The sequence below is a fragment of the Eucalyptus grandis genome, chromosome 8 (genome assembly GCF_016545825.1).
Source record: "Eucalyptus grandis isolate ANBG69807.140 chromosome 8, ASM1654582v1, whole genome shotgun sequence".
Taxonomy (NCBI): domain Eukaryota; kingdom Viridiplantae; phylum Streptophyta; class Magnoliopsida; order Myrtales; family Myrtaceae; genus Eucalyptus; species Eucalyptus grandis.
The window spans coordinates 38,943,744-38,955,424 of record NC_052619.1 but is presented as its reverse complement, the minus strand read 5'-3'; positions in this window follow the sequence as shown (position 1 = coordinate 38,955,424).

The window sequence follows — 11,681 nt, the reverse complement described above, 5'->3', positions numbered from 1 at the left end:
TGAGCCAGGTGAATCCAATTAAGTTACCATAACTTTAGGCGTAAGTAATTTGTTTTCATTATTAACATCAATGCCACATTTTCATCTTGAATGCTAAATCGATGCCTTTTCTATCTACATCTAGACAGAATTACGAAATTAATCCTAAAATATGATTGGAAATTAGTCTATGTTACCATAATTGAATAGGGACAGCAGTACAAATGCTGCTTTTGTAATTTCCCCCGGCTTGTGTTGTTCGTTCATTCCATATTAGCGTCGCACTGCATTTTCGATCGTTATATGGGTCGCAAGATAATAAATGTTTTGAAATGGTAACTAGAGGTTAGTTTAGGGATTAAATTTGTCACATATAGAGATTCTGCCCTTGTTCCGTTGGGTTAAAAAAGATTGAATATTGACAATAATACGGGGATTGATTTGTGTAATTATGCCTTAAAAATACGTTGGCTTCTGAATTTAAATTCAGATAGCCAATAATGGGCCTAACACCCTAAAATATCATCAACTTTAACTCTAGTCCCAATTTTAGCTTGAATATTTTTCGTCACATAAAATATTCTCAACTTTTGATTTGGTCCCAATTTTATCCTAAACTTTTTTTTATCTTATGAAAAACCAACTTTAGATCCGGTTCTAATTCTATCCTAAACCTTTTTTGTCTCAAAAAAATCCAGCTTTAAGTCCGATCCTCATTCTATCATAATTTTTTTTTTGTCTCATATGAAAGAAACTTTAGGTCTAGTCCTAATTTTACCATAAACTTTTTTTTTCTCTCATAAAATGCTATCAACTTTTACTTGAGTCTTAGGTTGTGTTTAGTTCAGCTTTCCTATGAGGCTTTTGGCCTCCAAAGTCCCTTAAGAAAATGTTAGGGCGTTTGGCAACCATCCCCAATGAGCTTTCAAGTGAAAGCCTAGTATTGGGAATGCTGAAAGCTTAAGGAGATGTCTTTCAGAGATGAATTTTCACTTTATCCCAAACGTTCTCCTATTAATACTCTGTCCAAAGTCACCCTTTTGTGATGTGTCATTTCCACATCATTGCTCTAGTTTTTCATCACATTTCATATTCAAGGAGACGTCTTTTAGAGATGAATTTTCACGTTATCCCAAACGACATCTTCTTGGATATGAAATTTGGGTGAAAATTAGAGCAATTATGATTGGTCTTCTTCAATTGCTCTTCCATCTTGCTTAGGGATCTTTGATTTTGTGCTCAGTATTCAATCTATCGTGCTCGGGAGTCTTCCATCTCTCATGGTCAGAGAGCTTGCACTCAAGTTTTTACGAGAAATTATGGACGGAGAGTTAACAAGGGCAGATTTGGGATGCAAGCAAAAGTTGATGGTTTTTCATGAGGAAAAAAAAAATTAAAGTAGATTTAGACCGGACCTAAAGTTGATGGGTTTTTACAGGTCAAAAAAAAAAAGTTTAGAGTAGAATTGGGACTAGATCTAAAGTTAAAGGTTTATTATGGGACAAAAAAGATTAAGGATAAAATTAGGACTAAATCTAAAATTGGGGTTTTTTAGGTTATGACACCAATTCTAGTTTAGAAAATTTTCATGTTCTATTGCGACATGGGTTTTCTATCGTTGGCCATTTAGTAATTCCGTGTAATGATAAGAAGTCAGCAAATATGACAATAATGAGATAGAGAACAGACTTAGTTAATGATCATTGAATAAAAGAGACAGATAGATAATAAGCATGGTGATGAACGTGAATTTTATTGCAAAAGGAAAAAAAGCAAGAAAGTTAATAACCAATAAAGTCCAATCTTCTGGGAAAAGAAGAAATAACAAATATGGGCAAATCAAAACCATTATAAAGCAATGCAATTTAAAATTACATGATATCTTAAGCATTTAATAATAAAAAATAAAATATTAAACTTTGGAATTATTAAACCCTAGTTCAATCACGTTTCACCTTATAATGTAGTTTCATGAGATTTTGAATGATAAGACGGATTCTCTATGCACCCTAAAAAAAATACCTGAAGATTTTAAATTTTAAACAAAATTTGGTGATCCTTTCATCTTCCAAGCGTACTGAAGAAAAGGGACCCACAGAGTTTATCAATCATGACATTGAAACATTATTTATAAATTCAATTATTCATTATGACTTAGTTAATTGTACTAAGTTAAGGAAACAAACAAACCAGTGCCTTGCACGGGTGGTTAGCCTAGTCATAGTAAGCAAAACAATAAGGGCGCGCATGACAAAATTTCGTTTCTCGATTTCTTTCTGTTTCTCTGTTCCTGAACATGTTTGGAACAGAAATCCGTTTGTAACGCAATTTGATTTCTCTATTTCTGAAACAGATTTCTATTCCGAAAATAGAGAAATTGAAGAAATCGAAGCTGAAATTTTTAACTTCTCGCTTTAAAATAGAAATCAGAAACTGAAATCAAATCTAAACTTCTCAGTTTCTGAAATAGAAATCAGAAACTGAAATCAAATCATATAAAAGAACCTTGCGTTTTCTTACTAACTTAATTCACTCATAAGCACAACTTTACAAATTATTGTTAATTTTCTTTTTCTTATTTTGCTTGTGTTTTTATTTTTTATTTTTTGCATTTTTTTTTTATAACTTCCTCTTTAGGATGAAAGGCAATTGAATGGGTCCCCAATTAAAAAAAATGACCAAAGTTCTTAAATGCTTACTTAAAAACAATGGGGCTCTATCCTCCTAGAAAAGGCACACGCATAGCCAATTGAAGAAAAAGTTCTTACGTAATAGATGAATAAAAACGTGCCTAAAAATTTAACCTTATTTTTTTTATGGATTCAAAATTCTTGCAAAATCAAAATAATTAGATTGTTGCACAATCTTGAATTTGAATTCAAAGGCAAGAGATTCAAGAGAATCTCTCTCTTTGCTATGCAAAGGGCCATTAAAGGTTCATTGAGCAATAATAAAGAAATTAGGGATGAGCAGCCGGACTGATTCAATTCGAGAATCAAAATAAACCGACCTTCCCCCGATTGGTTCCTAACCATAAACATTACTTTAAGGTAGAATTCTCATATATTCCTTTACACCATTAATTTTATTTTGTTGATAATTTTGTATAATACTAGTTTTTGATAAAATGACAATGTTGTATAGGCGCCATTGATGGCACCCATATTCATGCTTCCGCAGTACTTGTCTTAACCTACGCAGGATGAGCTTGCAAACGATACATTGACCGAGGAGGGAAACCAAATAAATACGCTTAGGAAAACAATTGCTAATAAAATGGCAAGGGACAATAATATGCCGGAAATTCCTTGAAATTGTATTTTCAAATTTTGTAATGTATTAGTATTATATTGACTATCATTTTGTATTTCAGGATTTCCCATGTTGTTTTAATATTATTTCGACTATTATTTTGTATTTGAGGATTTCCTATATTTTATCTAATCAATTTCTATTCCTAGAAATAGAAATTTTGTTTTGTTATCAAACGGATTTCTATTTCAGAAATATAAATTTTGAGTCGTTATCAAACTGGTTTCTTTGCTCAGAAACTTGTTCGGGGAATAGAAATTAAGAAATTGATTTATGTTTCAAAAATTTTGTTATGCGCAGCCTAAACTAATGAGTTCCCAATCGATCGACAATTATATATTTTCCCTAATGATACGAAAGCCGATAAAATTACCAAAAAAAGCACGAAACCGGTAAATAAATCTTGATCGGTCAAATAAGTCCCTCCGTTTGTCCCCCTAACAACTCTCTCTACTTTGCTCTTTCTCCTGTTCTGTCTCTTTGTCCTACTTGCTGTTGTTCTTTCCAGGTCTCTAAATTGAGTGGTTTTTTTATATTCCAAAAGATCTAAAACCATCCACTCTTCTAAGTCTTTTCAAGAGAGGTATGATCAAAGCAAACTCAATGGGTCTCCCCTCAATTTTGGCTATGAGGTTTCAATTTAGTCCTAAAAGACCAACCCAGTTGAACCTTTTTGGTGGTCTTTTCTATTGTAGAAAAAGAAGAGGCATTACAATGATGACCAAGCATAATGAGGCCAACAGCGGCAACGGCAACTCTAATATCAAAATGACACTAGTTTTGTGCATCGCTTCCTCATAAATGCATACGGTCTCTTTGTAGAAGCTGCTAGTCACACCATATGGGTGCATCACCTTCCCAAGAAGGAAGTTGTTCAAGAACCTTGAGGTTAATCATGTCTAGAGCATCAATTATTGGGTTGACTAAATGAAAGTTTCTCCTCCAACCCATGAGAAGAGATAAGGATATTATCGAAAATAGAAAATGGGAATTTTATGTATAATTTGATATTTACCAAAGAATGTATTAGCCTATTTATAAGCTTTCTAAGATAACTATTTTTAAATAATATTTCGATCAAGATATGTACAATTAAAAGGAGATATATGTGCAATATACGTGCATTCTTGAGAGATACGAATTAATCAACGGAATCAAACTATCTCTAATATAGAAAATTATCATAGAGAAAGCTTTAATTATCTCTGACAATCACTATATAAATGAGTAAGTCTTGTTACAATTGTTCACAAAGTTCATCACACATTATCTTATTAATCAATTTTGCACATCAGTTTGAGCAAGCCTATAGCATTGTTTTGCAAAAATTGTCCAGAAGATGATGACTAGAAAACGGCAGGACAATATAAATAAGGATTTACATTTTCTCTGTGGGACCAGCTTTTTAAGAGTTTTGAGGTGGTAGGTGGCTTTGGCCTTTCGTCGATTAGCTTTTCATTCCAACTAGAAGTCCCACGCAAGTGTCACGGCCCGAAAGTTAGCATGTCCAAGAGGTTTCAAATGGCACGGGCGTGACACGTGATGACCCTCGACCTATGTTCCCGAGATGTACAGGGCGGGTGATACCGTATTTGTACGCAGACGTTATAAATGCAAGTAGCTGGTAGTTGGCCATAAATGCATATAGCTGGTAGTTGGCTATGAATGCAAGTGGTTGGTAGATGGGGAGGTGCAATCTCCACCGTTAGATCTAAGGGAGATCTACGGGTAGGGTTTGCCTTATACTTGTATATAAAGGGGTGTCCTCCCTCATTGTAACTCATTCACAACATATATGAAAATCCAGAGCTTCTCTCTCATCAAGTGTTTATCTCTCTAGAAGTTCGTTATGAGTCGAGTGTGAGAAAGGCTGCTGAGGGGTAAAACCTTAAGGCCGCACGGGTGAATCGAGAGTTGATCAATCGGCCCGTGACAAATGGTATCAGAGCTGATTTGTGATCCAAGCGCAAGTGCAATGGCTGATCCACGATCTGATGAGGCGCTAGTCCTGGGTGATGACTGCGCTGATCATGGGCGAAACGCTGAGAAGAGCGGCGTCAAGGGGAAGAAGAACCGTGGTGTTTCAAAAGAGCCTATGGGGGATCTTGCACAACGGATGGCGAAGCTAGAGTTGTTCGTCTCCGATGTCCAAGGATCGGTCAATGACCTGACCTAGACCGTGGACGGAGTTGACGCCGGAAGGGAAGAGCTGGTTGCGGAAGTGCAAGAGCTCAAGACCGGCATGGGAGAACTCCGCCACGAGTTGTTGGGGACTCTACAGGAGGAACTAGCCCAACGGTACGAACCCTTTGAGGCTGCAATGGCGGCCATGCGCGCGGAGATTGCTGAGCTTACGAGTAAGCTCGTGGAAACACAAGCTGCACGCGTGAACGGTGTCATCACGGTGCAAGGTCCACGGGTGGACACGCCGAAGCCAAAGGAATTCCGAGGCTCGCGGGTGGCCAAGGACGTGGACAACTTTCTGTGGTACATGGAGCGATACTTCCAGGCCATGGGAATCAACAACGACCAAACACGGGTAAACACTGCATCCATGTATTTAGCGGATAGTGCTTTATTGTGGTGGCGTCGTCGGTCGGATGATAGGTGCGGGAATCCTATCGCGACCTGGGCAGGCTTCGTCGAAGAGTTTCAACGGAACTACTTTCCTGCTTATGCGGAGGAGGAAGCTCGTGACGAGCTGAAGCGTCTCGAGCAAAAGGGTGGGGTGCGCGACTACATCAAGCGGTTCTCGGAGTTGCTACTCCAAATCCCCTCGATGAACGAAGTCGAAGGGTGGTCCGTTTCACCCCGAGTTCATGGGAGCCTGGTCTCAAACCATGGACAAAACAAGAGTTGAAGCGGTACAACGTGGGAGATCTCACTACGGCCATGACCGTAGCCGAGTCGCTCGTGGAGTACAAGGCGTCGCCTTCCACATCCCGACCGGACACCCGTCCAAGGGACAAAGGCACTGGTGGGGGAGATCGGGGTAGATTCAACAATCGCCCGATTGGAGCTAGACCGCCGAATGGTCCTCATCCTCACCGGGCCAATGCTGGACAAAATGGAGGTGGGCAAAGGAAGGTACGTTCCTATAGCTGCTTCTTCTGCGACGGCCCACACATGGCACGGGATTGCCCGAACAAAGCCAAGTTGGCCGCTCTTTGCAAAGAGGACGAGCCTAGGGAGGAAGCACGGTTGGGATCGCTGCGACTCCTTAGCACGATCAAGACCAAAAAGGCGAAGGAGCCTAAAGGTTTGATGTTCGCGGACGTGAAGATCGGAGTGACCACGATGAGTGCGCTCGTGGACACGGGAGCATCCGACATCTTCATCTCTGAGGAGGCTGCGAAGAAGCTTAACCTACGGGTTGAGAAGGGAGCCAGTTGGCTCAAAACCGTAAACTCGAAGGAAGTCCCTGCGATCGGGGTTGCAAGGGACGTGGAGCTACAACTCGGCTCATGGAGAGGCAATGAGACTCTAGAGGTAATTCCACTTGACGACTACGATATTGTCATTGGAATTAAATTCCTAGATAGGATCCAAGCTGTTGTAGTTCCCTTTGCGGAATGTATATGCGTGTTGGAAAAGAATAGCCAATGCATGATTCCAGTCCATCGTGAGTCGGAGCGTGATCGAAAGATGATCTCGGCCATACGACTCACCAAAAGAGCAAGGAAGGGAGAGGTGACCTTCCTGGCGACCTTGAAGATCGAGGACGACAAGGGTGAAGGGAAGGAAGTCTCGACGGAAGCAACCCGAGTCCTCAACACGTTCAAGGATGTTATGCCTTCGGAGCTGCCGAAGAAGCTGCCACCCAAGAGGCAGGTGGATCACCGGATCGAGCTTGTGCCTGACGCTCGACCGCCGGCCATGGCGCCTTACCGTATGGCGCCACCCGAGTTAGAAGAGTTGAGGAGGCAACTCAAGGAGCTGCTCGATGCGGGCTACATACGGCCGTCAAAGGCCCCGTTCGGTGCGCCGGTCCTATTCCAAAAGAAGCACGATGGGTCACTCCGGATGTGCATCGACTACCGGGCGCTGAACAAGCTGACCGTGAAGAACAAGTACCCGATCCCGCTCATCGCGGATCTCTTTGATCAACTTGGGGGCGCTAAGTGGTTCACTAAGCTGGATCTTCGATCGGGTTACTACCAAGTTCGGATCGCCGAGGGGGACGAGCCGAAGATAGCCTGCGTGACGCGGTACGGATCCTATGAATTCCTGGTTATGCCGTTCGGCTTGACCAACGCTCCGGCCACTTTTTGCACGATGATGAACAAGGTACTCCATCCTTTCCTAGATAGGTTTGTTGTGGTTTACCTAGACGACATTGTCATATATAGTCGGACGTTGGAAGAGCATGTCGAACACATAAGGCAGGTCTTCCAAACCTTGCGCGAGAACGAGCTGTTCGTCAAGCGCGAGAAGTGTGCCTTCGCCCAAGAAGAAGTTCCGTTCTTGGGGCACATCGTCGGGGGTGGACGTGTGCGGATGGACAAGGCAAAGATTCAATCGATCGTCGAATGGGAGCCGCCGACGAAGGTACCTGCGTTGAGGTCATTCTTGGGCCTCACCAACTATTACCGACGGTTCGTGCGGAGCTACTCGAGCATCACCGTGCCACTCACGGACCTGCGAAGAAAGAGAGGGCATGGGAGTGGACGGATCGATGCCAAAGAGCCTTCGACCGATTGAAGACCGCCATGACCGAGGAGCCGGTGTTGGCGTTGCCCGACCACACCAAACCTTACGAGGTAGAGACCGATGCATCAGATTATGCGATCGGTGGTGTTCTTATGCAGGATGGACATCCGGTAGCATTCGAGTCCCGAAAGCTGAACGACACGAAGCGTCGGTACACCGTCCAAGAGAAGGAGATGACCGCGGTGGTGCACTACCTTCGGACGTGGAGACATTACATCCTGGGATCAAAGTTCGTCGTGAAGACGGACAACGTGGCCACGAGTTACTTTCAGACCCAAAAGAAGTTGAGTCCGAAGCAAGCTCGGTGGCGGGACTTTCAGGCGCGGAATTCGACTACGCGCCAACTGGGTAGTACAAGCCGAGGAAGGCCAACTGAGTGGCGTCCATGGGTCGCGCATCAAGTTAGTCGGAAGACGGAGCTGATGAGCCACACGATGAGTCGACCGAGCTGTCCATGGGTCGGCCGCATCAAGGAGGGATTGGCGCATGATCCACGAGCCCAAGCCCTCATCGGGTATGCCAAGGAGGGCAAAACCCGACAGTTTTGGTGTGAGGACGAACTCCTCTACACAAAGGGAAGGCGGTTGTATGTGCCCTTCCATGGGAAGTTGAGGAAGGAAATCTTGCGCGAGTGCCACGACTCAAAGTGGGTGGGTCATCCAGGGATCCACCGCACGTTGGCCCTCGTCGAAGATCGGTACTATTGGCCACAAATGCGCGACGACGTGGAGGCATATGTGAAGAATTGCCTGGTTTGCCAACAAGACAAGCTGGAGCAACGATCGTCGCCAGGTTTGTTACAACCACTTCCCGTCCCATCCCGTCCATGGGAAAGCATTTCCATGGACTTCATCGTCAACCTACCCAAGTCCGAAGGGTGCCGGACTCTGATGGTGGTGGTAGACCGGTTCTCCAAGTACGCAACCTTTGTGCCTGCGACAAAGGATTGCCCGGCCAAGGAAGCGGCCAAGCTATTCATGAAGCATGTGGTGAAGTACTGGGGGGTGCCACAAACGATCGTGAGCGATCGGGATCCCCGCTTCACGGGACGTTTCTGGTCCGAACTGTTCAGATTGCTGGGGTCGGAGTTGAACATGTCAACGAGCTTGCATCCCCAAACCGATGGTCAGACAGAGCGGGTCAATGCACTCTTGGAGATCTACCTCCGGCACTACGTGAGCACGACGCAAGTGGATTGGGCGAAGTTGATCGACGTAGCCCAATTCTCCTACAACTTGCAGCGGAGCGAGTCGACCGGCCAGAGTCCGTTCGAGGTTGCAACTGGGCAACAACCGAACACCCCGAGCACCATTGCTTTGGGTTACCGGGGGAGTAGCCCGCCCGCGTACAAGTTCGCCAAGAATATGCAAGAAGAGGCGGACTTGGCCCGGGCGTGTCTACACAAAGCCTCCAAGCGCATGAAGAAATGGGCGGACAAGAAGCGACGGCATGTGGAGTTCCAAGTTGGAGACCAAGTGCTGGCCAAGCTGCACGTGGTTCTTCGATACAAGGACGTGCACAAGGGGTTGATCCGTCGCTACGAAGGGCCATTTCGAGTGCTACAACGGGTTGGAAGAGTCGCATACAAGCTGGAGCTACCGCCAAAGCTAAAAGTACATTCGGTGTTCCACGTAAGTATGCTCAAACCCTTCCAAATTGATGAGGAAGACCCGGATCGAGGAGAGTCTCATCGAGCGCCGCTCGGGGCAAAGACCTCGTATGATCGGGAAGTCGAGAGCATCTTGGCGGACCGAGTCATACGGAAACGGTATTGTGCGCCCAAGCGCGAATATATGATCCGATGGAAGGGTCTTCCGGAGAGCGAAGCTAGTTGGGAGCCCGAGGAGAGTCTTTGGCAGTTCAAGAAAGAAATAGAAGATTTCCATGCCGAAGACGCGACGAGGGCGTCGCCTGATTAGGTGGGGGAGAATGTCATGGCCCGAAAGTTAGCATGTCCAAGAGGTTTCAAATGGCACGGGCGTGACACGTGATGACCCTCGACCTATGTTCCCGAGATGTACAATATTCTCCTAGGGGCGGGTGATACCATATTTGTACGCATACGTTATAAATGCAAGTAGCTGGTAGTTGGCCATAAATGCATATAGCTGGTAGTTGGCTATGAATGCAAGTGGTTGGTAGATGGGGAGGTGCAATCTCCACCGTTAGATCTAAGGGAGATCTACGGGTAGGGTTTGCCTTATACTTGTATATAAAGGGGTGTCCTCCTCATTGTAACTCATTCACAACATATATGAAAATCCAGAGCTTCTCTCTCATCAAGTGTTTATCTCTCTAGAAGTTCGTTGTGAGTCGAGTGTGAGAAAGGCTGCTTAGGGGTAAAACCTTAAGGCCGCACGGGTGAATCGAGAGTTGATCGAGAGTTGATCGATCGGCCCGTGACACAAGTCCCTATGTCTATCACCCCCACAACTCTCTCTCTCTCTCTCTCTCTCTCTCTCTCTCTCTCTCTCTCTCTCACTTTGTCTCTTTGTTATGCTTGGTGTTGCTCCTTCCTTGTCTCTAGATTGAGTAGATTTTGTACTCCAAAAGTTTTAAAACCATCTACTCTTCTAAGTCCTATCAATAGATATATAACCAATAATAATAAATAAATAAATCAATGGGTCTCTCCTCAATTTTGACTATGAGGTTTCAGTTTAGTCCAAAACAACCAATCCACATGAACCTTTTTGATGGCTTTTTCTATTGTATAAAACAAAAGAAGAGGCATTATGGTGATGACCAAGCATAATGAAGCCAATGGCGACAACGGCAACTTCAGTATTGACATGACACAGGATTTGTGCAATTCTTCCTTGTCAATGTACATTGTCTCTTTGTAGAAGCCGCTAGTCGCACCAAGGGGGTGCATCACCTTCCCAAGGAGCAAGCTATTGAAGAACCTCGAGTTCAATGTTGTCCCGAACATCAACTCTTGATGAAAGCTTCTTCTCCAACCCATGTGGAGAGATAAGAATGATAAGGAAAACAGAAATTGAAATCTTTTATATAATTTGATATATATATTTATGAAGTATGCATCAGCCTATTTATAGGCTTAATTAGATAATTATTTTAAGGTAATATGTCAATCAACAAATGCACAATCATACATGCAATCCTGAGATATACAAATAATCAACAAAATTATCAAAATATCCCTAACATAGAAAACTATCCTAGAGAGAGTCCTAATTATCTCTAAGAATGACTCTTTAAATGTGAGAGTCTTGTTTCAATTGCCACAAATTTCATCACACATTATTTTGTTAATCAATTTTGCACACCATTTGAACAAGTATTCAATATTTTCGCAAAACTTGTCTGGAAAATGACGACCGGAAAATGATAGGACAAGATAAATAAGGATTTCTTTTTTGCACCATGGGACCCATTGTTTAGGATTTCTAGGGTGGTAGGTGGCTTTGGCCTTTCATCGTTTAGTTTCTTCTCCCAACTGGATGTCCAACCAACGCAAGTCCCTCTGTCTGTCACCCTCACAACTATCTACTTTGCTCCCCCCCTCTCATCTGCTTGTTGTTGCTCTTGCCAATCCATGGATTGAGTAGTTCTTGTACTCCAAAAAGTCTAACTATCCACTCTTCTGAGTCCCTTCAACAGAGGTATGATCAAAGCAAACTCAATGGGTCACTCCTAAATTTTGCCTATGAGGTTTC